Source organism: Urocampus carinirostris, chromosome 1 (assembly GCF_059441175.1).
Source record: "Urocampus carinirostris isolate Australia breed hairy pipefish chromosome 1, RoL_Ucar_1.0, whole genome shotgun sequence".
In the NCBI taxonomy this organism is placed as follows: domain Eukaryota; kingdom Metazoa; phylum Chordata; class Actinopteri; order Syngnathiformes; family Syngnathidae; genus Urocampus; species Urocampus carinirostris.
Window position 1 is genome coordinate 53617236 of NC_142349.1, and position 14460 is coordinate 53631695.

The window sequence follows — 14460 nt, forward strand, 5'->3', positions numbered from 1 at the left end:
TCTTTCGCTTACGGCCTTACTACCCTGAACACGCCCGATCTCGTCCGATCTCGGAAACTAAGCAGGGTCGGGCCTGGTTAGTACTTGGATGGGAGACCGCCTGGGAATACCAGGTGCTGTAAGCTTTTTACTTCCAGCAAGCTTTTTGGTATTTTTTCTGGCCTCGGAGCAGCCCCTTTTGGACGGATTTGCATTCTTTCACAACCTTTTTGCAAAACAGATAAATGAAGAATTACACACATATTAAACCACTGTTGTTTTATAATTTGCTACCCCTCTTGGCACACAGTGGCGTTGCAACTTCCGTGGTGTAATTATAAATACTAAAAATTCTCCCTCTTCTTTCGCTTACGGCCATACTACCCTGAACACGCCCGATCTCGTCCGATCTCGGAAGCTAAGCAGGGTCGGGCCTGGTTAGTACTTGGATGGGAGACCGCCTGGGAATACCAGGTGCTGTAAGCTTTTTACTTCCAGCAAGCTTTTTGGTATTTTTTCTGGCCTCGGAGCAGCCCCATTTGGACGGATTTGCATTATTTCACAACCTGTTTGCAAAACAAATAAATGAAGAATTACACACATATTAAACCCCTGTTGTTTTATAAATTGTTACCCCTCTTGGCAAACAGTGGCGTTGCAACTTCCGCGGTGTTGATTATAAATACTGAAAATTCACCTCATTCGCTTACGGCCATACTACCCTGAACACGCCCACTTCCTGGTTTGTGTTTGTGAGTTGACGGCTGCAGTAGGGAGAGAAAGGCTCTCCCCATTCTTTGTTGGTTTTCTTATTTATTTGAAGGTTTATTTAAAAGTGTAAGTGCTTTATTTTCGTTTTTGCGTCCCCAGCAGACTTAGTTTCTGTCTGGGGAGCCTCTTTTTGGTTCTTTCTTTTTTGAACGAACAATGGACGGACCGCATGGCATCGAGCTTGGAGTGGAAGCGGACAAGCGTGTTGTGGATTTGCCCCCAGGAACGGATGGATGTAGTGAAGTGAAACTGGACAATGGAAAACCGACAACGACAATGGACTGTGATTCAAACAAGGTATTTAAAAAGTTGCTAATTATGAATGAAACCGGACTGGATACAAGGAAAAAGAGTATGGACAATGATTTCAACAAGGTAGCTCGGCATGGAGGGAAAGAAAGTGAGGCGGATGGAAATAATATGAATGGATTAATTAACAAAACAACTGAAATGATTGTACAAGGACAGAATAATGATGCGGATAAAATGAACAATGGATTGGACATGAGGAGAAAGAAGGAATATAACATGCGTGATAGAGAAAAGAGAAATAAGCAAGAAACAAAAAAAGATATGGAGAATGTGAAAGGGCTAAGACAAAGAAAATATTTGAAAGAACTGACGATGCTTTTGGAAACAGAGGAGATTGAAAACATAACACCAGTTGACTTGATTAAAGGAATCGAGAAGACGGTGGGTGCGGGGAAGCTACTGGTACTACGGTCTACACAAAACAAACAATATCAAGCGACGTTGGAAAATGAGGAGGCATGTGAAATTTTAGATGGGGGCCTCTTATGCAAAGGGGTTCTAATCCAGACTAAAAGACTACAAGTGAACGAGGTTATGGTCTCCTTCCTACAACTGGCCCCATTCATAACCGATGAAGAGGTGTTGGAAAAGCTGCGGAGGTGGAGAGTGGACCCTGTCCTCCCATTGAGGCGGCGCTTCTACCCGGGCACGTCCGTTGAAGATGGGACAAGATTCATCAAAGTAAAATTCCCGAAAGATGTAGCCTCCCTGCCGTATTCCACCAGGTTCGAGACTCCGGACGGTCCCCAGTACTGCCGGGTGATTCACGACCGGCAGGTGAAAATCTGCCGGTTGTGCATGAACCCTGGTCACGTGCTGCGGGAGTGTCCGGAGTTTACATGCAGGGAGTGCTTACAGCAGGGTCACTATGCCCGGGAATGCGTCGCTCCCAGATGCCCTGATTGCTCCTGTGCATTCATACACTGTACATGCGTTTCTTCTGCTGAGGGAGAGGGAGAAGTAAGCAAGTTGGAGATTAACATGGTAGCATCAGAGGCGGGGGATGAGGGTCCCTCCCAGGAACCGACGCATGAAGAGGATCCCCCCTGTGCTCAGCCCCCCAGACAACAAGACTCAGAGAGCGAGGACTCAGACATGGACATTGGGATTTTAACTGGAACAATTGAAGCTGAAACAATGGAGGAGGAGGAGCAGAGGGAGGAGGAGACCCGGACACACAAGGAACTTAATAAAGAAGAATCGTTGGATAAAGATGGACAAGGTAACTGTGACGTTTTAAACAAGTTGGGCAATTTTATGAGCAAAAGGAAAAGGTTAAAACCAAGTATTGACACGGACAAGGTATTACAAGCACAGGAGAGAAGAAGAAAGGCAAAACAAATAGAAATAAATGGAGGGAGATATGAGGTTTTACAGGATGATGGTGGTACATAGTAATGGTTGGTTTTATGTTTCTTAAATATTTTGTTGGCTTGAATTATTTATTGCCATTTATTATTTTAATGGGGTGGAATTTTATTTCAATAAACATGAGGGGAGGGGCGAATCCCGAAAAATTACAGAAGTTAATCAGAGAGACTGAGAAAAATGATATTATTTTATTGCAAGAAACGAACTGGACGAGTGTGATAGCGGAAGATTTTAGAAAACGATGGGATGGGGAGGTTTTATTTAATAATTGTGAGGGAAGAGGTAGAGGAGTGGCTTTTTTAATTAAAAGGAATATGGTTGAGGAAGTAACAGAAATATATAATGATAAAAAAGGAAAAATACTAACTATAAGTGTTGGAGAAGGTAATGAGAAAATGAATGTTTGTAACATACATGCACCGAATGAAGAGAAAGAGAAAGTTGAATTTTTTAAGAAATTAAAAGTTCTAATCGAGGCTTGGGGGGAAACTGTGGTTGCTGGGGATTTTAATATAGCACTACAGAAAGAAGATGTGGCAGATAATATGGTTTTTAGAGCAGAAAGGGGAAGAAAGGAACTAATACAGGTAATGGAAGAACTCGATTTAATAGATGTATGGAGAGAAAGGAATAAAGGAGTTAGAAAGTTTAGCAGAAGACAAATTGTTTTAGATGAAATTAAGCAAAGCAGAATTGATATTGTTTTGGCAAAAAGTAGTTTTATGGAGAATTTTAAAAGTATTTACTACAGAAGATGTAATTTTAGTGATCATGACTTTATTGTTTTTAATATAGATCTGAATAAAATAGAGAAGGGGCCGGGGGTATGGATTTTAAATACAAAAGTCTTAAAAGACAATTTTTATCAAATGGAAATAGAAAATATAATTGTAAACAGCATAAAGAACATGACAAAGTATGAAAGTAACTTGGGAATATGGTGGGACAATCTAAAGTATGATATTAAAAGACATTCGATTTTGTTTTGTAAAAAACTGAGAAGACAGGAAAGGGGGAGAGAAGAAAAGTTACGAAAAGAACTAGAAGAGGAACTAAAACAAAGTGATGGGAAAAATGAAAACACGAATAAAATTATGGAGATAGAAGATGAACTTAAAAAAATAGAAGAAGAGAAATTCCAGGGTGCTATGATAAGAAGTAGAGCGAAATATATGATTGAAGGCGAACGATGCACAAAGTTCTTTTTTGAACTAGAAAAAAACAGACAGAAAACGGAAGAAATTAAATGTATTAAAAATGGAGAAGGAAAGAGATTGACAGATAAGGACAATATTTTAAAGGAAATAAAAAGATTCTATACCAACTTATTTTCGAAACAAGGTGTGGAAGAGGGTGCAAAAGATTTTTTATTGAATAATATTAAGAGTAAAGTAAGTAAGGAAGATAAAACAATGTGCAATAGAGACATCAATAGTGAAGAAATAGAGAGAGCCATAGATGAGATGAAAAACGGCAGGAGTCCTGGTCTGGATGGCTTACCATGTGAATTTTACAAGGTTTTTAAAGGTTCTCTTGTTCCTGTTTTAAGACAAATGTATGAAGAAGTGTGGAAAGGAGGGGCTCTCAGCTCAAGGATGTCAAGAGGTTTAATTAAAATTATATATAAAAAGAAAGGGGACAGGGAAGAGCTGCAGAATTTTAGACCCATAAGCCTTTTAAATTGTGACTACAAGATTTTGGCGAAGATAATGGCAAACAGACTGAAGCGGGTCTTACCAACAGTCATCCAAACTAACCAGGCTTATGCGGTAATAGGCAGAGACATCTCAGACACAGTTAATGGTGTGAGGGACAAAGTCTGGTACATGGAGAAGGCAGGAGTCAGTGGCTTTTTAATTAATGCAGACTTAGAAAAAGCGTTTGATAGGGTAGAGCACGATTTTCTATTTGCGGTTTTAGAAAGATTTGATTTTGGAGAAAACATAATCCGGTGTCTGAGATGTCTCTACGCTGATGCCAAGAGTTGTGTCAAATGCAATGGTTTTTTAACAGATTTTATTCCTTTAACCAGGTCAATAAGACAGGGCTGTCCACTGTCAGCAATACTTTATTCTTTGGTTGCAGAACCTTTAGGACTTGCGATCAATGCTGACAATGGAATAAAAGGGGTAAAGATTGAAGGTTTTAAGAATTTTAACACAGAAACCAAAATTTATCAATATGCAGATGACGCAACCCTAATTTTAAAAGATGAGCACAGCATTTTTAAAGCGTTGGATGCCATAGAAATATACAGCCGGGGTTCAGGAGCTCGGATGAATGTTGGCAAAACTGAGATTTTAAAATTAGGAAAGCAAACCGCCTTGTCAAGGACACTGCCTTTTAAAGAAGTAAAAGATAACCTTAAAATTCTGGGGGTGAGAATAGGGCCAAATGAAAAAGAAATTACGAAACTGATGTGGGAGGAGACAATCGGGAAAATAAGAAATAGATTGGCTTTTTGGAAAAGGAGAAGTCTTACTCTGAAGGGAAAAATTTTAGTTGTTAATACACTGTTTTTATCCAAAATATGGAGTGTCCTTGGATCAGTGTGTTTGCCATTACCCACAGTTAAAACTCTGAAGCAGTATGTGACTGATTTTATTTGGGATGGTAAGCCAGCTAAAATAGCCTATGAGACTCTGATTGGAAGGGTGGAGGAGGGCGGTCTGGGATTGCTCGATCCATCCATAAGACTGAAGGCTTTAAGAATAAAAACTGTTAAAAATTTCATGAGGGAGGGAGACAAAGAATCGACACGAATTCTGGAATACTTTTTAGACAAAACTTTTAAAATGGGGCCTTCAGCCTTGTGGATGAAAACAAAAGAATATATGACAAACGGCATCCCAGACTTTTATAGGGAAGTTTTAAGGGCTTGGAGTGATTTTATAGGACATGTAGTTTTTAAACCGGAGGGAAAGGAAGAAATTTTAAATCAACCCTTGTTCTTAAATCCGAATTTACGAATTGGAGGAGGGAACTTTTACAAGCACTGGTTTGACGCAGGATTCCGAAAAATCAGAGATCTTTTGTACGAGGTCAGACCGGGATTCTTGCCATTTCAGGCTTTCATTGACGAGATTGGTGCAACAGTAGACGAATGTAATGAAGAAAAAATCAGGAATGAGTACATGACAATAAAAAAAGCAGTTCCTAAAGAATGGTGGACAATTATAGAAAGAAATGAAAAGAAACAAGAGGAAGGTCCAATGAGAATAGAGATGAAGGACACAGGGACACCTTTTAGTGCTCTTGTTTTAAAAGATTTCTATTCTGTTTTTAGAGGAATGGCTTTTATACAACCGAGAGCAAATTCTTATTGGGAAAAGATGTTTGTAGATTTTAACACAAAAGATGTGTGGAGAAACATCAGAACTGGTTTGAAATGCCCTTCGTTAGAAAATTTTGATTTCCTTTTAGCCCACAACTGTGTTTTTAATGAAATGAGACTTTTTAAGATGGGACTTGCGAGGGATGAAACATGCAAAATATGCAAGAAGGAGAAAGAGGGCTTAAAGCATATGTTCTTTAACTGTGAAGAACTGAAAAAACTGACCGCAGTGCTTAAGGAAATGACGAAAGGTTTTGGACAGAATGAGCAGTATGTTGATGAAAATTGGGAGAAGATGTTTTTATTTGGGATGATACAAGGTAAAAAAGGAAAAAATAACCAGGCACTCAATATAGTTTTGTCAGTGGCTAGGCATACAGTGTGGGTAAGAAGAACGGTTTTGAAGAATAAAGGACGGAAACTGGATATATGCAAACTGTTTGAAAGCAAATTGAAAAGAATAATGGAAGCACTGTATGTCTATTTTAATAATAACGGAAGTTTAGAGGTTTTTAACAAAATATTTGTTCTTACTAATCCTTTTGTGCAAATAACTTGGGAGGGTGTAAGAATAAGTTTACCAGATGTGATGTAATCGACGTGCCTGTTTGTGTTTTAGCTCTATTACAATCTTTGAAGATGTATTTTACAAGTTGTTTATGGTCACTGCACAAAAAGTACTTTATGAATTATGCGACACAGTGTGCTCTGAATTTACACATAATTTTTTTTAACATTAATGCACGAATGTTGTTGTACGAGTGTTAGATGACCACGTTTTGTGTTTTTGAAAGCTATGAAGATGTACTGAGCAAAATGATGTAAATTATGGATTGTAAAATTGTTTTTGGATAAGCTCTATCAATAAAAGTCAAAAAAAAAAAAAAAAATCTCGTCCGATCTCGGAAGCTAAGCAGGGTCGGGCCTGGTTAGTACTTGGATGTGAGACCGCCTGGGAATACCAGGTGCTGTAAGCTTTTTACTTCCAGCAAAGTTTTTGGTATTTTTTCTGGCCTCGGAGCAGCCCCTTTTGGACGGATTTGCATTCTTTCACAACCTGTTTGCAAAACAAATAAATGAAGAATTACACACATATTAAACCCCTGTTGTTTTATAAATGGCTACCCCTCTTGGCAAACAGTGGCGTTGCAATTTCCGCGGTGTTGATTATAAATACTGAAAATTCTCCGTCTTCTTTCGCTTACGGCCATACTACCCTGAACACGCCCGATCTCGTCCGATCTCGGAAGCTAAGCAGGGTCGGGCCTGGTTAGTACTTGGATGGGAGACCGCCTGGGAATACCAGGTGCTGTAAGCTTTTTACTTCCAGCAAAGTTTTTGGTATTTTTTCTGGCCTCGGAGCATCCCCTTTTGGACGGATTTGCATTCTTTCACAACCTGTTTGCAAAACAAATAAATGAAGAAATACGCACATATTAAACCCCTGTTGTTTTATAAATGGCTACCCCTCTTGGCACACAGTGGCGTTGCAAATTCCGCGGTGTTGATGTTGTGGTAAATACACTTGCAAATGTAGAATAGACTTGCATACATGTAGAAATTTAGAAAGACTTGCTTACAGTAGTGGGAAACGGTCGGGTAGACATCCTTGAAGATACTCTTGGCAGACATTAAGTTTCCTTGAAGATAGCGTGCAAGGGACGGGACGCTCTGTACTTGATACGTGATACAGGACCGCCTTTTGGGGTGTACTCAATCGAAGCCTAATCGTCACTACCAGCTTTGAATACATTGTCATGTTCCTAGCTCTGTGAGATCTTTATTGACGCATCAATAAAGTGACATCTCCCTCCATAACGAAGCTGGCTCCTGTCTATTTCTTTTATCCACTTATGAGAAGACTTTCTCTCGATTATCGGACCTCCAATTTCTACAACATTTGGCGCCGCAACGTGGACTGGCACTAATTAAGTAAAAAAGAAAAGGGAAAAGACTTCTCAGTGGAACGGTCTCGAATGAGCGGTTGAGGTAAGGAAGATTTTTTTTTTCTCTCCTTACTTCGGTTTGCTTGTCGAGATTCGTGGGAGGACAGGAGCCTTGATTATAAATACTGAAAATTCACCCTCTTCTTTCGCTTACGGCCATACTACCCTGAACATGCCCGATCTCGGAAGCTAAGCAGGGTCAGGCCTGGTTAGTACTTGGATGGGAGACCGCCTGGGAATACCAGGTGCTGTAAGCTTTTTACTTCCAGCAAAGTTTTTGGTATTTTTTCTGGCCTCGGAGCAGCCCCTTTTGGACGGATTTGCATTCTTTCACAACCTGTTTGCAAAACAAATAAATGAAGAATTACACACATATTAAACCCCTGTTGTTTTATAAATGGCTACCCCTCTTGGCAAACAGTGGCGTTGCAACTTCCGCGGTGTTGTCATGTTCCTAGCTCTGTGAGATCTTTATTGACGCATCAATAAAGTGACATCTCCCTCCATAACGAAGCTGGCTCCTGTCTATTTCTTTTATCCACTTATGAGAAGACTTTCTCTCGATTATCGGACCTCCAATTTCTACAACATTTGGCGCCGCAACGTGGACTGGCACTAATTAAGTAAAAAAGAAAAGGGAAAAGACTTCTCAGTGGAACGGTCTCGAATGAGCGGTTGAGGTAAGGAAGATTTTTTTTTTTCTCTCCTTACTTCGGTTTGCTTGTCGAGATTCGTGGGAGGACAGGAGCCTTGATTATAAATACTGAAAATTCACCCTCTTCTTTCGCTTACGGCCATACTACCCTGAACATGCCCGATCTCGGAAGCTAAGCAGGGTCAGGCCTGGTTAGTACTTGGATGGGAGACCGCCTGGGAATACCAGGTGCTGTAAGCTTTTTACTTCCAGCAAAGTTTTTGGTATTTTTTCTGGCCTCGGAGCAGCCCCTTTTGGACGGATTTGCATTCTTTCACAACCTGTTTGCAAAACAAATAAATGAAGAATTACACACATATTAAACCCCTGTTGTTTTATAAATGGCTACCCCTCTTGGCAAACAGTGGCGTTGCAACTTCCGCGGTGTTGTCATGTTCCTAGCTCTGTGAGATCTTTATTGACGCATCAATAAAGTGACATCTCCCTCCATAACGAAGCTGGCTCCTGTCTATTTCTTTTATCCACTTATGAGAAGACTTTCTCTCGATTATCGGACCTCCAATTTCTACAACATTTGGCGCCGCAACGTGGACTGGCACTAATTAAGTAAAAAAGAAAAGGGAAAAGACTTCTCAGTGGAACGGTCTCGAATGAGCGGTTGAGGTAAGGAAGATTTTTTTTTTTCTCTCCTTACTTCGGTTTGCTTGTCGAGATTCGTGGGAGGACAGGAGCCTGTGACGTCGGAGCTAAATTATGAAAATGCGTGCACGTGGAATTTTCCGTCTATAATCAGGCCCAAGTTCGGACGGATGAGATATGTAAACTGAGTTGAGATTTATTTTTTTTTGTTTTGTCCCGGGAGTTCGGTGCTCAAAGAATCCTGTTTGTTTTGGGACGTAGGCTGCTTGAAAAAGGAAAAAGGCTAATTTTACCTGGATAAAATGGTGCAGCGGCGTCGGTATTTGTAGATTTATAATTGTCTTGTGATCTGTATGGAAACGGTGATGAGACGTCATCATTTGCTGAAGTGACAGTTCGGGAGTAGACGATCTATGTGTGGTTAATACGGGGCATGTTTTATGTGTCTCCCTAGTCGATTGATGGTTTGGGAGGGATATGTAACCTTGCACTTAGGAAAAAGTGTGGTGCATGGAACCTCGCCATTTTCTACAATCTAAAAGGTTATACCGGCGTTAGAAAAATGAGCAGTAATCAGATGTTGTATTATTAAGATATATCCGCATAGAAACAAGCGATACACAGAATGTGTGAGAATTGCTGACATGTTTTCAGTCTGGGAGATGTCTCATTCGGGAATGTTGGTGTGTGTGCCAGCTGGCGTTAATTGTGCGTGTGTCTCTCTGTATGTGGATGTGTGTTCTGTTCGGTTCGGTTTCTCCCCCGCCCGCCTGAGTGAGTGTGCGCGGGTGATTTATACTTAACTGTTTAAGGGCTAGGAGAGCCTGTGTTTCTTTTTGTCTTTTTTTGTTTTTTGTGTTGTTTGGCGTTGGGAGAGGAGTTAAGGAAGCATGGATGATTGATGGAGTGACTGCTTATTCTACATTTTACGGTCTTGTATGTGCATTAAAGTGTCTTGCTTTTTGTGGGTTGTTCTCGCACCCAAAGCTCACCCCCACCCCACCCCCGTCTTTCCCCCGTCTTTCGCTCTGTGTGAGTTGAGCTCAACCATGTGTATTCCCGCCCCACCCCCGTCTTTCCCCCGTCTTTCGCTCCTTTACTGTATCGAAAAACAAAAAAAAAAGTGGAGGGATTACTTAATTCGTCAAGTGCTCCGTTTGCGTGTGGCCTTTTGATTTGTGAGATCTTGTTCCGATGAACGTGATAAGTATAGTTTGGGTAAATTGAGGAAACAATTTGGCAAGCATTTTCAAAAGACAATGAGGAGCAGATTACTCGATCTTGAGGAAGACCATGAAAAATTTAAGAATTTAATTGCTAAGGTGATGTCTTCATGGTCATTTAACCTAGACTAAACATCCGAGTTTGTAAACATGACCGATTTAACAGGATTCAGAAGTCAGACGCACTGTTGAAAAAGGCTGAAGATGGACAGGAAAACAAGCAAAGAACAAACAAAGACGTTCACTCATCCGTTGTCTGCGCAGCTTGTCTACAGCAGGGTCGTGGGGACACTGGAGCACATCCAGGCTGTCCTCAAACAGTGAGCAGGTGGCAATCTGAACTGATTGCAGCCAGTTTCGAGGAGAAAGAGGTAGACAACTGGGCACCAAGGTCAGTGTGGCACTGATAAAGCTCATGGCACATTCCTGCAGCGGATTGCGAGTGGAACGTCACGATGGACTGAGCCAGACGGCCAAGGCCGTCGACGAGGCGGTGATAACGAACAACACGAGTCTGCATTGAATCACGCTAGAATCTTGTTGATTGACGTAGTGTTTACAAATCTGAGGAATATTGATACGTTTGGATTGTGAATTATTTTATTTTTAACACAGAAATACTGCTAAAATTGTATTTTGAATCTGCTTTCCAGGAAAACGGTGATGTGTCTCCAGATGCAGGAGCATCAGGAGGATTATTAAGGGGAATAGGTAACAGGGGAATACCTTTGACTTTATATCAGATACAAGTGCACAATTTAAAAATATTATGCAAGGTGGGGTGTGAAATAGCTGAAAAAACAAGGTTACTGGTCTCCGTATTTACAGGCCACGGTAGACGGAGAGAATAATAATAATAGGAGTAATAGGAATAATAGGAGCAGTGCCATCAAAAGATCTAGGTGCGGGAACAGTAATTAGGTTTTTGATTAGAGAAGTTATTCCGCGATTTGGCATACCGTCAGAAATAAGCTCGGATAACATTTGTTCAAAAGGTCGTGAAGGGCATCTTACAAAAACTACACATTAAACAACGGTTCGGTGAGGTTTATCAACAAAGTCAAGGGATGGTGGAAAAGAGTAAATGGAATATTAAAATCAAAGATAAACAAGATCTTTGTGAGTACTAGGCTCGACTGAGGGGATGCGCTACAGTTAGCGCTGATGAGTTATCGCATGCAAACTCATTGGATCACGCATTTAACACCGCATGAAATGCTAACAGGCAGACCAGCGCCGCATCTGGGAGGTCCCTATAAGGGGCCGCCACTTGAGCAACTACAAACTGAACTGAGAGACTGTATGAGACAATTGACGGCTGTCATCTACTGGCTGGTTAAGAGACAAGGGTCCAGGGTCGAACAACCATTTGAGAAGACGTCCCAGGGGATCTCGTCTACATCAAAGTTTCAACGAAAGTGGAACCATCCGAGGCGTGAGGGACCGTACACCGTCGTGAGGGCAACGCTGGCCGCAGTCCAGGTCAAGGGCAGCTCAAAATGGTACCATCTGAACCACTGTACCACGGCTCACGCTGCCACCGTCAACGAGACCAAGCAAGATCAACAGGGCAGTAACGTTAAATTAGGAAAACAAGATGTGGATGACAAAGCTGTGTGTGATAATAAATTGTCTGATACGGTTGTTACTAGGAGCAGAGCTCGAGAAATCGCAGCGGCGAATGGAAATTGCGGGTCCAGAAGTGCAGCCGGGGATCCCGACAGCGACGCTGCAGTTGCAGACCATGACGCATCCTAGAGACAGCGGCCCGGTTAAGTGTGACACTACTGTATAACATGCCAAAACGGTTGAGGATTTGGAAAGTACAAGTACATTTTACCTCATGAAGGGCTCACTGGCCCTGAGGTATGGAAGCTCGAAAGTACCAAAATCAAAAATATTACAGGAAAAAAGAAAAATGTGAGATATGACGAAAATGTGTAAAATATAATTTTTAGAATATGGTTTCATAGGAAACATGCACTCGAAATCTTTTAAAGGGACAGTGTGTATAAATTGACCCCAAGATGTCTTTGCACTGTGGAGTGCAACCAAAATAAAAGTGCTGAACAGGATAAATAAGGAGAGTCACAGTGCCCAAAGAAGCACTATTTTCTTCTAATTATTGTGTCATATCCACTGCCTCTAGGTGATGCTCATGTTATGGAAAACAGCATTTTTTTTTAGAAGACAATGAGAAAAAGATTGATCAATCCTGGAAAGGATTAAATGAATTAAAAATACCGGATTAATGGATTTCGAGACATATCATGGTGATTTAAAAATATAACTGCATGGGAAATGAATGGAAATTAATTAAACTAAGATAATTAATGTCTACTAGTACTTAAAAAAAAACAGGGGTGTCAAACTCATTTTAACTCGGGGGCCACACTAAAGAACAAACATAGAGCGTGACGTCTCGTTTGGTTTCATGTTATAGTCATCATAGTTCCATTCCACTCCATTTAGTTATTAGTATCGATACGACGACACACACACACGCACACTGCTGTCGTCTTAATAAAACTGAATCGTCTCTGCACCGCACAACACAGTGGCCAGGATCACACTCTCAGTCCACTCTTGGCGCCCATACTCAGTCATCCCTCTCCTTAGAGCGCCCTAAACCTTGCTTCCTTGATTGAGTAGAAGGACGTGTATAAATAGTGCAATTGCGATAGAAGACAAGTTTTGAATTACTGAAATTCCGAGTATTATGGGATGAGTCAGACGAAAGAGAGACATAGATTGTGAACTTAGGTTTTAACTCAGGGGGGAAGTTGAGACATTCCGTAAAAATAAGTTAAAACCTAGTTTTTTCCGAAATTGATGAAAAATTGTCTTCTGAATAAGCTCTCCATATAACTGTTTTTTGAGATTCAAATTACGAAATTTGGACGGATAGAAAAATATTACACAGAAGAAATGTTGTAATATTACAAAATTTACAATGTTTGTCAAATTGATTAACAAAAATCAATTAAGATAACCATTCACCATTAGCAAATCGCCCACATTGAGAACATTTTGGGATGGTATTTTTCATTTTTGGCAAAATCATTCACTTTGAGCGTGAATTACCTGCTTTCTTTGCAAAATACTGTTATTTTGAACAAGTTTACTTACTGAAGAGATCATATATAGGTTATGATTTTTATAAAAGGCAAAACAAAGAGTGAATCATAACAATAAAAACGTCTTTTCTTGGGTTAAATTGACAATTTAACAATCTATCCTGGTCATCTGCCTCGAGGGGAATGGCCAACAGCAAGATAACACATTGAAAATCAAAAGAAAATGCAAATAAAAAGTGCATACAAATTTTTTCTCGGATGTGATCAATCTACAAAAGAGAACACTCAAACACTCAAATCAGGGTAAATGATTCTGACAAGGATAATGGTTAAACTGATCCAGTGACTGTATTTAGTGAAAAAGCAAAATTTGAAATTTAGAACTGACGATTTAAAAAATAAATTGTTTATCTTCTAGTTAGAATTTTGGGATAGAATGCTCAAAATGGATAGGGCATCTTATAGTGGGGATTTTGATTTCCACTTAAAATAAATATAAAGACGTGCAACCAGTCGGAGTGCCGATGGACTACCAGAAACCAAATGTGTTAACGACAGTACAGACTAAAGTGACGGATAATATGCTAAACCTTAATGTGACGATACAGGCGAGAAGGGTACCGACACACCAAAGTCCAGAAAAACCTACACCCACGGCGACAGCACTGAGGAGTGAGGTTACAACGCCGACAGCCAAAAATGAGTGCACGGCCAGTACGTAAAATTCGGGAAATTGTGTAGAAGAGGAAAACCATAACCCTAACTCGGTAGTTGTGTAGGCGCATGGTCTCAATGTGCACTGACTTAATTTGACTAATTAAAATTAAATTTTGTGGGCCATCTGTCTTGTTTTATGTTTTATGTTTGTTCAATGTTGTAAGTGTTTGTATTCTTTCCTGTATTCTTATCTTTCTTGTCTATATGGTTGTCCAGCGTTTAATCGGCCCACGTAACTGAAAGGATTAACAGAAAAATATCGAAGGAAAAGGAAAAAGGGAACAATACAGTGCTCAAAGAGACGAGAAAAACGTTTTTAAAGAGGTAGACGGTTTAAAATGTATTGTTTTAGATAGAACCGATAGCACGTCTCGTTAGGAATCGAAAACGTTCGTTTTTTTTAGAAATCGTTTTGACGCTAAGGATGTGCAACATA

General features: G+C 40.3%; 3 non-coding genes and 2 pseudogenes across 3 annotated transcripts; all 5 read left to right on the forward strand.

Annotated features, from left to right (window-relative positions):
* Nucleotides 1–6: 6 nt before the first annotated feature.
* Nucleotides 7–125, forward strand: LOC148375776 (5S ribosomal RNA). The gene has a single exon (XR_015847965.1). It is a non-coding gene; the product is annotated as a 5S ribosomal RNA (ribosomal RNA).
* A 221-nt stretch (nucleotides 126–346) lies between these two features.
* On the forward strand, nucleotides 347–465 carry LOC148375777 (5S ribosomal RNA). The gene has a single exon (XR_015849201.1). It is a non-coding gene; the product is annotated as a 5S ribosomal RNA (ribosomal RNA).
* Nucleotides 466–6966: 6501 nt separating this feature from the next.
* On the forward strand, nucleotides 6967–7085 carry LOC148375778 (5S ribosomal RNA). Its single transcript, XR_015849202.1, has one exon. It is a non-coding gene; the product is annotated as a 5S ribosomal RNA (ribosomal RNA).
* A 776-nt stretch (nucleotides 7086–7861) lies between these two features.
* Nucleotides 7862–7970, forward strand: LOC148375779 (5S ribosomal RNA; annotated as a pseudogene).
* Nucleotides 7971–8499: 529 nt separating this feature from the next.
* Nucleotides 8500–8608, forward strand: LOC148375780 (5S ribosomal RNA; annotated as a pseudogene).
* The last annotated feature ends 5852 nt before the right edge of the window (nucleotides 8609–14460 follow it).